Source organism: Wolffia australiana, chromosome 1 (assembly GCF_029677425.1).
Source record: "Wolffia australiana isolate 7733 chromosome 1, ASM2967742v1".
Lineage (NCBI taxonomy): Eukaryota > Viridiplantae > Streptophyta > Magnoliopsida > Alismatales > Araceae > Wolffia > Wolffia australiana.
Window position 1 is genome coordinate 1929458 of NC_135835.1, and position 14063 is coordinate 1943520.

Below are 14063 nucleotides of genomic sequence, written 5' to 3' on the forward strand. Positions count from 1 at the left end.
GAGTGTACTTTTTGTTCCCAAACTTCGTGCTAACATCCTTAGTCTGGGAAGACTGGATGAGGAAGGCTACAAGGTGCTCATGCAAGAAGGATGCCTTACTATTCATGATCGCGAGGGAAATCTGCTCATCAAAGTCAACCGCACATGTGGAAGATTGTATCTTTTGAAGCTGCAAATAACTGGAGACTGCTTGCTCTCAAAAGAAGAAGACCAAACGAGTCAACTATGGCATTTAAGGTACGGACATCTTAATTTTCATTCCTTGAAAGATATGGGTGATAATGTTGCAGTAGAAGGACTTCCAAAGATCAAGCTGCCCATCTATATGTGTCAGAGCTGTTTGGCAGGAAAACAGACCCGTACTTCCTTCCCAAGAAATTCTGAGTTCAGAAGTCAGTACCCATTAGAATTGGTGCATATGGATCTTTGTGGACCTATAAGTCCAAACACCTTGGGAGGAAACAAGTATTTTCTCCTTATCGTGGATGACTATTCAAGACTTATGTGGGTTGCTTGTTTAAAGCAGAAGTCAGATGCCTTGCATCATTTCAAGAAATTCAAGAATTTGGCGGAGGCTGAAAAAGGGACTAGGATCAAGTGCATAAGAAGCGACAATTTAGGAGAATTCAACTCTGCAGAATTCACCACGTTCTGCAACTCTCACGGCATCAAGCGTCAGTTGACAGCCCCTTATTCTCCTCAGCAGAATGGAATTGTTGAAAGAAAGAATCGCACGATTATGGGATTGGTGAGAAGCATGCTTAAAGAAAAGAATCTACCTCAGGAACTGTGGGGAGAAGCTGTGAACACTGCGGTTTACCTGCTCAATCAGTCATCCACCTCATCTCTCCAGGGTGCTACACCCTATGAGAAACAGACAGGAAGAATTCCCTCAGTGGCGCATCTCCGGATTTTTGGATCCATAGTACATATGAAACGAACCAAGCTACCACAGAGGAAGCTGGAAGATCGAAGTACGCTGATGATCTTTGTGGGATATGAACTAGGTTCAAAAGCCTATCGGTGCTTTGATCCAGTTGACTGCTCCATTCACATCAGTCGAGATACCATCTTTGAAGAAGACGTAGAATGGGATTGGAAGAACAGCGATAAAGAATTACCTCCTCTCACATTCTACCCAATCTCTGTCAGTAATGAGATAGAAGAAGAACAGCAGCACCTTAAAAATGAAGAACAAGGACAAGACCAGGATCGTCCCGAAGCAACCTTGGATCAAAGCCCGACTTCTGAAACACCTGAAAATCAGAAATACAAGTCACTTTCTCAACTATATGAGGAAACCAGCTCTCAGAGGGTTGAAGAGCATGAATGCCTTGCGTGCACTGAAGAATCTATGTCATACCACGAAGCATCACAAGAAGAAGTATGGAGAATGGCCATGGAAGAAGAAATGAAGGCCATTATCAAGAACTCTACATGGAATTTGGTGGAACCACCAGAAGGATGTAGACCAATTGGTCTGAAATGGATTTTCAAAATCAAAAAGGATGCCGTTGGGAATATCTTGAGACACAAAGCAAGATTGGTGGTAAAAGGGTACTCTCAAAAACAAGGAGTTGATTCTGGCGAAATGTTTGCACCAGTTGTAAGATTTGAGTCCATAAGAATTTTGATTGCTATAGCTGCTAAGAAAAGATGGACCTTGCATCATCTCGATGTTAAATCAGCATTTCTCAATGGTGATGTGGAAGAAGATCTCTATGCGAAGCAACCAGAAGGCTACGTGGTTCAAGGAAAAGAAAGCCATGTTCTCAAATTAAAAAAGGCATTGTATGGGCTCAAGCAGGCCCCTCGAGAATGGTATTTCAAGCTCCACAAGTGTCTGATATCCCTGGGTTTCATGAGAAGCAAGCATGAGCAGGCCATTTACTACAAGATCGCAGCAGAATCCCACCTGATAATTGGCGTCTATGTCGATGATCTTCTGCTCACAGGAAATGAAGAAAGAGACATCAGCAATTTCAAGAGGCAGATGAAGGATCACTTCAACATGAGTGATCTTGGCAGTCTAAGCTGCTATCTGCGGATAAGAGTTAGCCAAGAGGGAGAGTGTATAACTCTGTCCCAAAAGACCTACTCCGAAAATATTCTCAAGCATGCCAAGATGATGGACTGCAATGCCATACATACTCCATCTGAAACCAGACTCAAGTTCAACAATCCCACTGCATCTAGCGTTGATCCAACATTTTTTCGAAGTATCATTGGAAGTCTGAGGTATGTCACCCACACACGACCAGATCTGTCCTATGTGGTTGGTTACCTAAGTCGGTTTATGGACAAACCTACGTCAGAGCATTTCTCGGCACTGAAGAGAGTCCTAAGATATCTTAAAGGCACTCTGGAGTATGGTCTGGTGTATGCGAACGGGGACAGAAAGGAAGAGTTGATTGGCTACAGTGACAGCGACTTTGCTGGTGATGAACATGATCGGAAGAGCACGTCAGGAGAAGTTTACTTCTACAATACCTCTCTGATCAGTTGGTCGTCACATAAACAGAAGACAGTATCTCTCTCTTCATGTGAAGCGGAATACATGGCTGCAACTTCGGCCGCATGCCAAGGGGTGTGGTTAAGGAGAATCATTGGGGAATTATCTGGGGAAGAAATAAAAGCGGCGAAGCTCTATCTGGATAATAAGTCGGCCATCATTCTGAGCAAAAATCCTGTGCAGCACAGCAGGACCAAGCATATTGATACTAGATATCATTTTACCCGGGAGTGCGTGGAGGAGAAAGCAATTTCAGTAGATTATGTGAGAACGGAAGATCAACTTGCAGACATTCTTAGAAAGGGACTTGGGCGAGTTAAATTTCTGGGCATGAGGAGGCGCCTTGGTGTTATAAACGTCTATGATAGGAGTCTGAATCATGGGGGAAATTGAAGACAAAGATTCAGACTTCAGTGTCGACGGTCCAAGCTTCAACGAGAAGTCTGCTGACTTCCCATGTGCTCAGTTTGTTATTTCTGTTTCAGGTACGATCGTGGCCGTTCATCAACTTGAGTTATAACGGCGATGCAAGCTCCACGTGGATGCCAGCTCATACTCAGTGGGGTTGTTGCAACAACCTCCTGCAGCACGTGGAGTGCCAACTCATAGTGTCGGGAGACCGTTTCGCTAATTCCGATTCTTCGCTTTATGTTTTCCTCTATAAAATAAGAGCTATGTGCTCGATGTTACAACACACCGAACACTTCCAGTTTATTCAAGCATTTTTGTTTTCCTTCCGATCATTCCTGTCAGGCTGCTCACTCGATCTGTGGAAGAAGCACTTGGAAGAGCCTACACTCTCTGGCTTATCATCGGATATTATTCTAAAAACAATCTTCCAGACACGGTGTGACTTTCTTCCGCCGTTGCCTCTTTTGGGTGAAATGTCTACCGTGGAACCGATATTTATTTTATCTTTCTGTACAAACAATGTATGTAGTATAAGGCTGGCCCATATCTGAACGAGGGAGCATGAGGGCAGCTCTCCTGCACAACGGGCAGTTATTACTCTGCGTAATCCATCTCGCGATGCATCTTGCGTGAAAGTTGTGGCAGCATCTCAGCGTTGCTACCTCTTCTCCCGTCGCAAAATCATTCTGAAACACCAGAATCAGGCATTTATCAAGATATTTCAGAGGACGAGTCCAATACGACAGGCTATTAAGAACAAAAACAACGAAGAAATCAGACATGGCTCTGCCTACCAGGCAAATGGCACATGACTCCGCGTGTTTGCCGGGAGCGGGCGAGTACTTTCTCGTCCATAAAACTCGAAGAGCTTCTTGTTCAGTGGGCGGAGAACTTGTTAATCCATTCGCCTGGATTATGCGCAAGGGTTGAGGACAGGCCACGGCAGAAGAATGAAAGAAACCAAGAAACGCCGGAGAATCAAACAATGAATGTGAAAACCAAGGAAAAATATTTACGGATACACAATGGCATAAGCAAAAGCATCTAAAATACTCACATCGGAATGGGCTACCGACCGTTGGGATCGAGGCGGCATCTTCATTCTGTAATTCTCCACGATTTAGCAAATGATGGGTTTCTTGCAGATCTTGGAGTCCGTCGGGCGAGAAGATGCTGGCGACGGGAACAGAGAAAGACGAGATAACACAATTATCCATGTTGACGCTCACGTCAACGCTCATGTCTCTTCTCAGCCTCACGTGGACCAGGCATGATATCCCATTAAAGCTGCAGGAAAACACCACAAAATCGTCTATGAGAAGGCTTCTTTCAGATATCATGGCGGGTTTTCATCGACGGGAAAATCAATCCTCGTAACTAAGTCAAGGGTTTCATACGCACGGGTAGGTAAAGCTTGTCTCCATCTTGGAGGCAGAGAATGGTGATGAGATATCTTGGCTTCCTTGTCTCGTCGGTCTTCTTGAAGACCTGGATCAGATATCAAGAATGAAGCTTGATTTCTGTTGAGGGGAACTAGAAGAAAATAGATTTTGAACGATTCAACGGATCGACAAATAAACGGCCCGACAGTGCCCCCCTCTGAAAAAAGCGCGCCGATTTTTATTCAAGCAGAGGGCGGGAAATAAATTATTTTTGTTTGCAAATTAGTTTTTTATTAAATTCACTGATTTTCTTGATTTATTTGGCAAACTGGAGAAGAAATATTAACAGAAAAATAAGACGGGCTAGCGATAAGAGGAGATTCAGAGATCCCTGCGAAGATTTATCAAAGTGGACATGCACAAATTACATTCATTCGAATCGATCATATCCGCAGACTCATAACCCTACGGCGAAAGCCGTAATAATTATAAGAATATTAAGTTCAGTAATTTAGACACATCAAAGATGACGGAAAGGACGCCCATCACTGCTGAGGTCAAACACTGTTAACGACTTGGACGAGGAGCATCTACGATGTGACTGACGATGGCTGACAATGGGGTTTGGAGACTTCAACAATGGGGGCGACAACTATCATGGAGAAGGACGATAACTGTCATGAAGAGATATGATGAAAGTGACAAACGTCAACAACCTGATGAGGACCATAGTCATGGGAGACATGAGTGTGCGCAATGGGAATGACAACTGGCATGGAGGGGGATGAGGACCATCCATGACAAGGACAAGGATTATGGCAATGACGATCTACAAGGATGAGGTCCATGATCGGCGGGGACAAAAACTTGTATGGATGAGGAAGATGATTCGCCTGAGTGGGGTTGACAACCGTCAACGAGGGGGAGAGCGAAGAGAACTGTTGAGAAAGGGATATGAACAATTGACAAGAAGAACAAAGACTGTCGAGGAGGTGACGGTGGCCATGGATGACCAGGCAACGGCCATTATTAACATGGTAATCACCGTTGACGGGATGAGGATTTTCTTGGACTAGGACAAGTATCGTCAATGAGGATGATGAGCACTGTTAACACAGGGATAATGCTTTTCTTTCTTAGGATGAGCATTACCGACAACAAGAACGACGATATGAATTATAAATTTTGCGACAGGGATGATGGGTCTCAAAAGTTATGACAGATGTGAATGAAGACTGTCATGGAAAGAACGACGAGCACCATAGATGGGGACAAAGTTTGCGTGGAGATGAATGACAACGATCATGGATAAGGATGACAACCATGGTGGAGGGCTATGATAGTAGTTCCCATTGACACAGACGACTGCTATTTTGGGTAGGGATGATGATTTTCACATATGACTAAAGGAAAGTCTGTGCTTGATTGGGACGTGAACTATTGACAAGGATAATAATTGACTTTAACGACGGGGATGAAAATCGTTTTAGATAGAAACAAAGACTACCATATACGGTGTACCATCCTGATCAATAGAGTGTTGGATAAGTATGACGACAATCTAGTACGGGGATCGTGACAGTTGTCAACTGTGACCAAAACCATCATCAAAGGGTTGACAACCATCATCAACGGAGATGCTGACAATCCTTAACGGGGATAACAATCATCATCATCACAAGGATAATGGCTGTCATCAATGGGCATGATGACAATAATGACTGTTGTATATGTCAATGACTCTCACAATCACAACCTTATAAGTCATTATATGTATTAACTTCAACAATGAGACATGCTCTCTAGTTTTCTGTAGATCCACTTGGACCCTCTATCTTTCCAAATATAGCGAGGTGATTTCCTTTTTTTAATCGCTACTTTGGACATAAGAATTAGAATGCGCGTGACACTATCCATCACCTAGAAAATGCTTAAAGTTGACTCCACAATAAAGTACTTTCTCTGGCACGTGACGCATGAACTAAAAATCTAAGTACTTAAATATCATTTTGTAATATTCATTAAAAATCATAGACCTTTAAAATCTTAAAATAATATGACTCCTAGTGACAATAACACTTTGCTTTCCATAGGGAACGCATATCAGGGATCTAATGCCTTTTTAGAATGGTAAATGGGGGCTAGTATTATATATTTACTAAACGAAGTAAAAGATGAGATGAGAAGGGTGACACTCTAATGATCAAGAAAGTAATGTATATAAAACACTAATAATTAAGTAAATAGACATACTCGATAGTTATAAAAAGAATATTGAATAAGGATGAAAATGTGTATAAATGAGATGTGTGTTCAGATGGGTAGGCATACATGGGTAGATGTCAATGTGTACCAAATAATAGAAGGATAGTGAGAAGAAGTTTTATGTAACACAATGGTAGGAATTGACACATCGTGTTATATCCAGATGATATGCACCAAATGTGATGTTAATGCAGTCAAATAATGTAGATGATTTTAAAAATAATCTCGAGAAGTACGTCAGTTGTCATATGACCCGAGACGTAGAGCAATTGGACGACACATGACAGATTTGTCACAATCATGCTCCCAATGACCCATGTTATCGGCTTGAAGCGTCAACATAGTAGAGGACAGTCTTCGTCCACTGGGATCCACACCGTTGACGTGAACGAGCGGATCCAATGCCGTCAAATAGAATCTCTTAACACGATTGCGTGGCTAAGACCTATATCAATTTTTGAAATCGCTAGAGATAGCGGAGTACGCAATGACGACACCGAGGGAGATAATAAAACTGAGAAAAGAGGGGAGAAGGTAGAACTTGGATTCAAAGGCGCTTAAAGGTCAATGAACCAAGATAGAGTAATAATAATGCAATTGATCTGGGGCGTGGTCAATGAGCAAGCGACGTAGGGGCAAGCGATAATCACAAGACTCTTATTGAATTCTATCAACCCATATACTCGTGACCCCTTTGTTTCGTTGTTTTCCTTGATTTTATATAAGGGAAATATAATCGTGGTGAGCCTGTTAAACCCACGATTCAATGGACCATCAAGATCACCAGCAAGGCAACCCGGCAGACAGACAAAAGAGAATGTGGCTGTCGGAAGCACCATAACGTGTCCAAGGAGCAGATTTTACAAAAAATAAGTAAAAATTAAGCTATTTTGTGTGACCTTCTCAGATTCCTCAACTTCAGAGATCATAAATTTGGACTGTCTGAGCTATTCAACTGAATGCAACAAATGAATACAAGAACCACCAAATGGAGAATGAAAAATGCACCGCGTTGGATCTTTGAGATTGAAATTCCGTGAAGGATAATTCGTACCAACACTGATTCAATCAACAAGGGAAATTTTGCCATAATTAATAAATCCATGACGGTTTAGTCTTCAGATCAATAAAGCTGATCTACCGCCGATGATGGAGGAGCAGGGACATGAATGATCACAAATAAGCTTGTCCAACGTGCAGCAATGGCAGGATGTTTCCATATTAGAAATTCGTAAAGTTTGAGCATTGAGATGGCGGGGAGAAGCTATCAACCAACTGGAATCAAGAACACATTCGAACTGGATTTTTCTTGACCTGACACAAGACATAAAGTCACTCATGATTTCCCAAATCAAATTTTGTAATACTAGGTTGCAAACGTTCAAGAATCTTGTGGTAACGTTGATGCAATTCAGGGAGAAAACTCGTTGTTAGTTTAGGTTGCCCAGGAATAACCTAAGAAGGGGGGCGGGGGTTGAATTAGCTTCTACATTTATATTTTATTTTAATTTAGTTAGCCTAGGATTTTTATACTTAAGAAGTCAGGTAGGGGAAAAGGAAGATGCAATTAGTTTTTTTAGACACTTTAGGCAAATCCTGGATGCTCATCGGGGATATCCGTCCTGAGGTGGTGATGTGCCCTAACCAAGTTTGTTAAATTTCGCCCAAGCAAATCACTTGGAAATACGGCTGAACAAGGATACCAAGAAAAAAGAAAAAATTGATGAAGCTTTGTCGTCCTCAACCCTCAAAGGCTTCCATAAAATGATGTTGCTTAGTCTACTTCAACTTAGTTCCCAAAGCCTTCTTCTTATGACTCCAAAGCCTTAACCTGAGTGATCACAAATATTTAGCAATAACAGTATATCTCTGAATAATGTATTCTCCTCAACAACACTTAGAATTGATGACTACTCAAAATAGTATTCAATACAATGATCAATTTTAACTATTTCAACAAGAAACCTTTTATGTCAAAATTTTATTAATTCAGAGATAAAGATTCATAAATATAACTATGACTTCCCTTTAGTAATACCTCTTTGTTTGTGGTCCTTCTTTCTTTAGTCCTTTTCTCCTCCACGTTTTTATTTGAATAAAATTCTTGATTTGTGTTTGACCTCTGCTGCTTAAAATTCCAACATGTTTTTCAATCCTGCACCAAATACAACGATTTTGTAACACAATTTTTCACAACTGGTATCTCAGACCAAGTATTCAAAAACAAATCAGAGAAATTTTCAGAGATCAATCTTTTAACGTCCTTCGTTCTTCGTTCGATTCCTCCGTGTCCAACTTCAAACACCACTAACTCTTTCTAAACTCAACCAAATGATGCGATCTAAAATTATTTGGTTTTTTAGGGATGTTAGAGACAATTCATAGGTTGAACAAAAGCTGAAAATCAGTACAAACAACATGTTAAAACTTATGAGCTTATCACAAGATTGAAGATGTTCTAAGTTCCAATCCCAGCCTTCTTTTATTTGAGTCTTGAAATACCATGCTCTAAAAACCACGATTCCAAGTTCTATGGTCTTGGATTGATGTTAGCAACAAATGATCTCTTTATAGAATGCTTAAAAACTGCTTGAAAATTGTTCTAGGACTTGAGAGATCTCTCTAGCTTTTGGACTGAGATTTTCAAAAGGCAAGGAGAATGGGGTTTGAAATTAAGGCTCAAAATTGCATATATGGACTTGGAATCCGAAAGGGCATAATTATAATCTGTCATAAGTTCAACAGTCATATTCATTGATTATGATTAAACAATATAAAATAATAATCATTTTAAATTTGATTTTTATATTTACAATTTTGCCATCAATTCAAAATAACTTTTAAGAGTTAAGAGCACAAACTACCATTATGCCAAGGACTTGAGATTTCAAATAATATTAAACTTTTAGATATGTTTACCACAGCATTTAAACAAAGATATCACCATTGGATAATAGTATCTAGATGGAATTAATTTTTTATTAAATCATCAATAAACTCAGCTTTAAATACTCGCAGGTAGTAATTAAGATTTTGAACAAAATATTCAAAGAAACAAATGAAGAAAAATTCCAAAATTACATGAATAGTGGTAAAAACTATGTTTATCTTCATTTCATAAAATTACAGGTCCTAAATACACAGTTTGAGTTGTTCAGTGTATGGTCAAACTAAGTAACCTTTTAGTATATCTAAGGCTCTTATTTATATTCACATACAATCATTCAACTACTTGACTGAGGGCCTATTGTGCTTTGATCAAAAGCCATATTAAGGCATGCATCACTTCAAACATTCATCAAAACACACTTCAAAGCATTGTGTTAAAAATACCCTTATAGCTTAATCTTCTATCTCCCCCTTTTTGATGAATTTCAAAACATACCACAATACTCATATTTTTCTCCCCCTTTTCAAAATGATAAAAAGTATCAGGATGGCTCCCCCTAAGCTTTAGCTCCCCCTACATGTTAACCCCCCTACATTCTAGTTCCCCCTAACACATAGCTCGCATACTCCAGAGATTTCGATCAGCAAGGGTTAGTCAAATTGGAGATCAACAAATAAGGAAAGATTCAAGACGATAATGGGAATTTTTTAGACACGGATCTGGGAGAATCCACAAAAAAGAAAGAAATACAAATATTTGTTTGGCGTATGAATGACTACAACAATAATTGATACAGACAAATACATTTATATAAGCAAAAGCAATCCAAGATGTTTATATGAATATATTAAGAAATAAAAATGGTGTACATCAAGGGTAGATTCCCCAGAGTCTCACTTTAATGTGAACCTTAATAGGAGTAGGACCATCATTTTTTATGTCTTATCCTTGATGGATCCTAAACTGTCGACAAAACAATCATCATAAACCCCTAGTATGAGCCATGCCTTGCTCTCTGTAGAGTGCGAAACCGATCTTCACTTAAAGGTTTAGTGAAGATGTCTGCAACTTGCTGTTCAATAGTTATGAAGTGAAGATCAATGTCACCTCTACTGATATGATCTTTAATGAAGTGATGCTTTACTTCAATGTGTGTCATTCGTGAATACAAGATGGGGTTTTGGGCAAAATTAATGGCACATATATTGTCGCACGTTATAAATATTTTGTTTAGTGTGACTCCATAGTCTTATAATAGTGTTTGAGCGCAACATAGTCCACCTACTATATATTCAGCCTCTGCTGTGGATAAAGCAATTGAGTTTTGCTTTTAAGATGTCCATGACATGAGGCATCCCCCAAGAACTGCACATGTGTCGCTTGTGGTTTTCCTATCAACTTTGCATCCTACAAAGTCCGAATCACAGAAGTTGACCAATGTCAAGTCTTGATGCGTAGGATTCCAAATCCCTAAATAGTCAGCCCTTTGAGATACCATAGTATTTTCTTCAATGCTTTCAGATGGGATTCTTTGTGATAACTTTGAAACCTAGCACAAAGACATACACTAAAGAGTATGTTTGGTCAGCTACATGTCAAGTATAGTAGGAGGGGGCTTCTGACAATCCAAAGGCGATGAAAAATAAAATTTACTTTAAGACACACGACACAAACCAAGATGATGATGCCGCTTCTTAAGCCTGATAGTGAAAGCGAGGGTAAAATCGATGGATGCGATGCACTAGATGCGATGCGATGCGACGCGATGCGAAGTCGGAGACGTGCTGTGGGCGACCACAGCCGGGCTCTGATACCTAACTGATGCCGGACGTCGTCTCAACGGCGTCCGACCGTCACCGAGGGTAGGAACTCGGTGTCGTATCACTAACTAATCGGTTCACGTCCGCGACGTCAACCGATGGATATGCGGAGAACAGAAATGTATGTATGACGATAACGAGGATGATGGTCCTACTATGGTACGTGCAATGCGCCGACAAACTATGAGAGCCAACCCAGAGCGGGGACGGGGTCGCCAAGCTGGGTCGACCCAGCCCTCCAAGTCGTCCGAGGTGGGTCGAGGGCGCGCACGCCGTCGAATGGGATAACTCCCACTGGGATGCTCACACGCGCCGGGCGCCCCGACTGCACGACAGGTAAGACGCCGCCTTTGTTTCGCTGCTCTTCAATCTGTCTCACTCACCTATCTAACCCGAGCGCGGGGGAGGCAATACGAAAGAGTACTGTAAGAAATAAGGACTGAAGAAGCGAGGGTAGCAAGGTACCTACGTCGCGGGGCGACGGTGGACTCGAGTAGGAGCTTCCACGAGAGGAGCCGCTGGTGAAGGAGTATGCCAACCACGAGCACGTGACAAGGGGAGGCGACCGGGCGCAGCAGCAGCAGTGCAGCAGCAAGAGCGGGCGGCGCGCGGCGCGCAGCTCGGGCAGTGACGCACGATGCGACTCACGGTGCAAGCTCACGCGGCGGCCTTGCGCTGCGCGTCGAGCAGGTCGCACTCACGGCCGGCTCGGCGCGCAGGTGGCAGCACGCACGGCGCCGCGCGACAGCAGGAACGGCGGCAGCACGCGCGCGACTTCGGGCGGCGGCGGGCAGGCACACGGGCGGCGACCAGGTCGCGCAGCTGGTGGCTCGCTGGTCGCGCAGCGAAGTCGCGCGGTCGGCAGCGCGCTGAGGCGCGGGCGCGTTGATCGGCAGCGGCGGGCGCGCATGGCGGCTGCGCGCGGGCGCGGCAGCGGCTCGAACGGGCAGGCGACGCAGCGGCGGCCCTAGCGGCGCGGCGCGAAGGCGGCTGGCGCGGCGACGGCGCTGCTCGAGCAGCGGGCGGCGCGGCGCGAAGGCGGCTGCGCTGGCGGCGACGGCGCTGCTCGAGCAGCGGGCGGCGCGACGACGTTCTGGCGGCGCGGGCAGAAGGCGGCCGCTGAGGCGGCGGCTGACGGCAGCGCGCGGGCGCGATCGGCGCCGCGCTGCGCGGGCGCCAGCGCGTTCAACGGCGGGCGGCAGCGCGCGGGCGCGATCGGCGGCTGGCGGTGCGCCAGCGCTGGGCTCGAACGGCGGCGCAGCGGCGTTCTAGCGCGCGGCGCGGAAGGCGGCTGCGCGGGCGCGGGCGACGGTGCTGCTCGAGCAGCGGGCGGCGCGACGGCGCCTTGGCGGCGCGGCGCAGGCGCGGCCGCGCTGAGGCGGCGCGCTGATCGGCAGCGCGCTGGCGCGACTGGCGCGGCTGGCGGCTCGAGCAACGGCGGCGCAGCGGCGATCTCCTTCCTTTCCTTCTCTTCTCCTTCTCTTCTTCCTTTCTTCTTCTTCTTCTTTCTTCTCTTCTTCTTCTTTCTTCTCTTCTTCTCCACGACCTGACCCTTCTTTCTCAAAGTGCAATTCTTCACAATTAGGTCAAAGGTGAGGGAAGCGCCCACCTCTTCCCCTTATATATGGGTGAAGATGGGCCCTTCCTTAAGTCCAATAACACAAAAGAAAAGGAAGGAAAATGAGGAAGAAAAATAGGAAACGGGCTTGTCAGGCCCAACATAAAAAGGGGGGGGGGGAAAAGGGTTCCTCATATGGGCCCTTCCCCCGCTACACGACAATACGAATAAAGGGAAAAACTATAAGATAAAGTAACTGATTGTAACGGTGTGCTCCGGTGGTCGGCGTCCGCGTCATGCCGAGTAACGGAATGCGGGATCCCGTGTTGCTGCGGCGGCTCGTCGTGGTGGCTGGACTCGTCTCGGTGGCGAGCTGGGTAGTGCCGGCTCCTCGGGTGCTGAGTCGGGGACGTCCTGCTGGTCCTCTGCTGCTAGCTCGATGACGACCGGTGGTGACGCGCCATCACTAACAAGGTGGCTGGTGACGGGTCGGGGCTCCATCAACTAGAAGGTCCATTGTCAAAGATGATGAGAGAAACATATTACTTTGAAAATTATTACAAGATCAAACACATTTTCCACATCACGAAAGCCCCTCCACTTCTCTTTCACCATTAATGTAGATAAATGTTGGCTCAAATAAAACTTGGTTAATCATGGAATCACTTTATTTTTTTCAGGATGCAAAAGTAGAATCAATTAGGAAGTGATATATATATATATATATGTATTGAGGGATATCTTACAAGATCAAAGGATATTCATGAATAGACAAGAGAGATATAAAGCTACAATGGATACCTCAGTCGAAAAGTCATACAACACGACATATAACCATTTGAAACTAAATCATTTGCGGCCATCATATTTCAGGTCTCCTCGTTATCCCCATACTGCATTCCCAGAGTAATTTGTGATATACAAAATATATATTATGGATAACACCCTAAATTCGGTCTTTATTTCAGGCAATTTCGCACAATTTTTTATTTAATGAAATTAAAAGGGGTTGTTATCATATATTTACATGAAATTAATGTTTGCAAGTGATTTATGATTTTTCCCTAGTTTGCTGTTAATTTTATGAATTTGTAGGGATTTATTTGCGCTTGAAATAATTATTTTTAAATGAAAATGGCAGGCTTAATTTTTAACCTCAAGGTTAATTAGTATGGGGATGAATTACTGAATTTTCTAAAATTTTCTGAAATTTTCTAGGATTTTA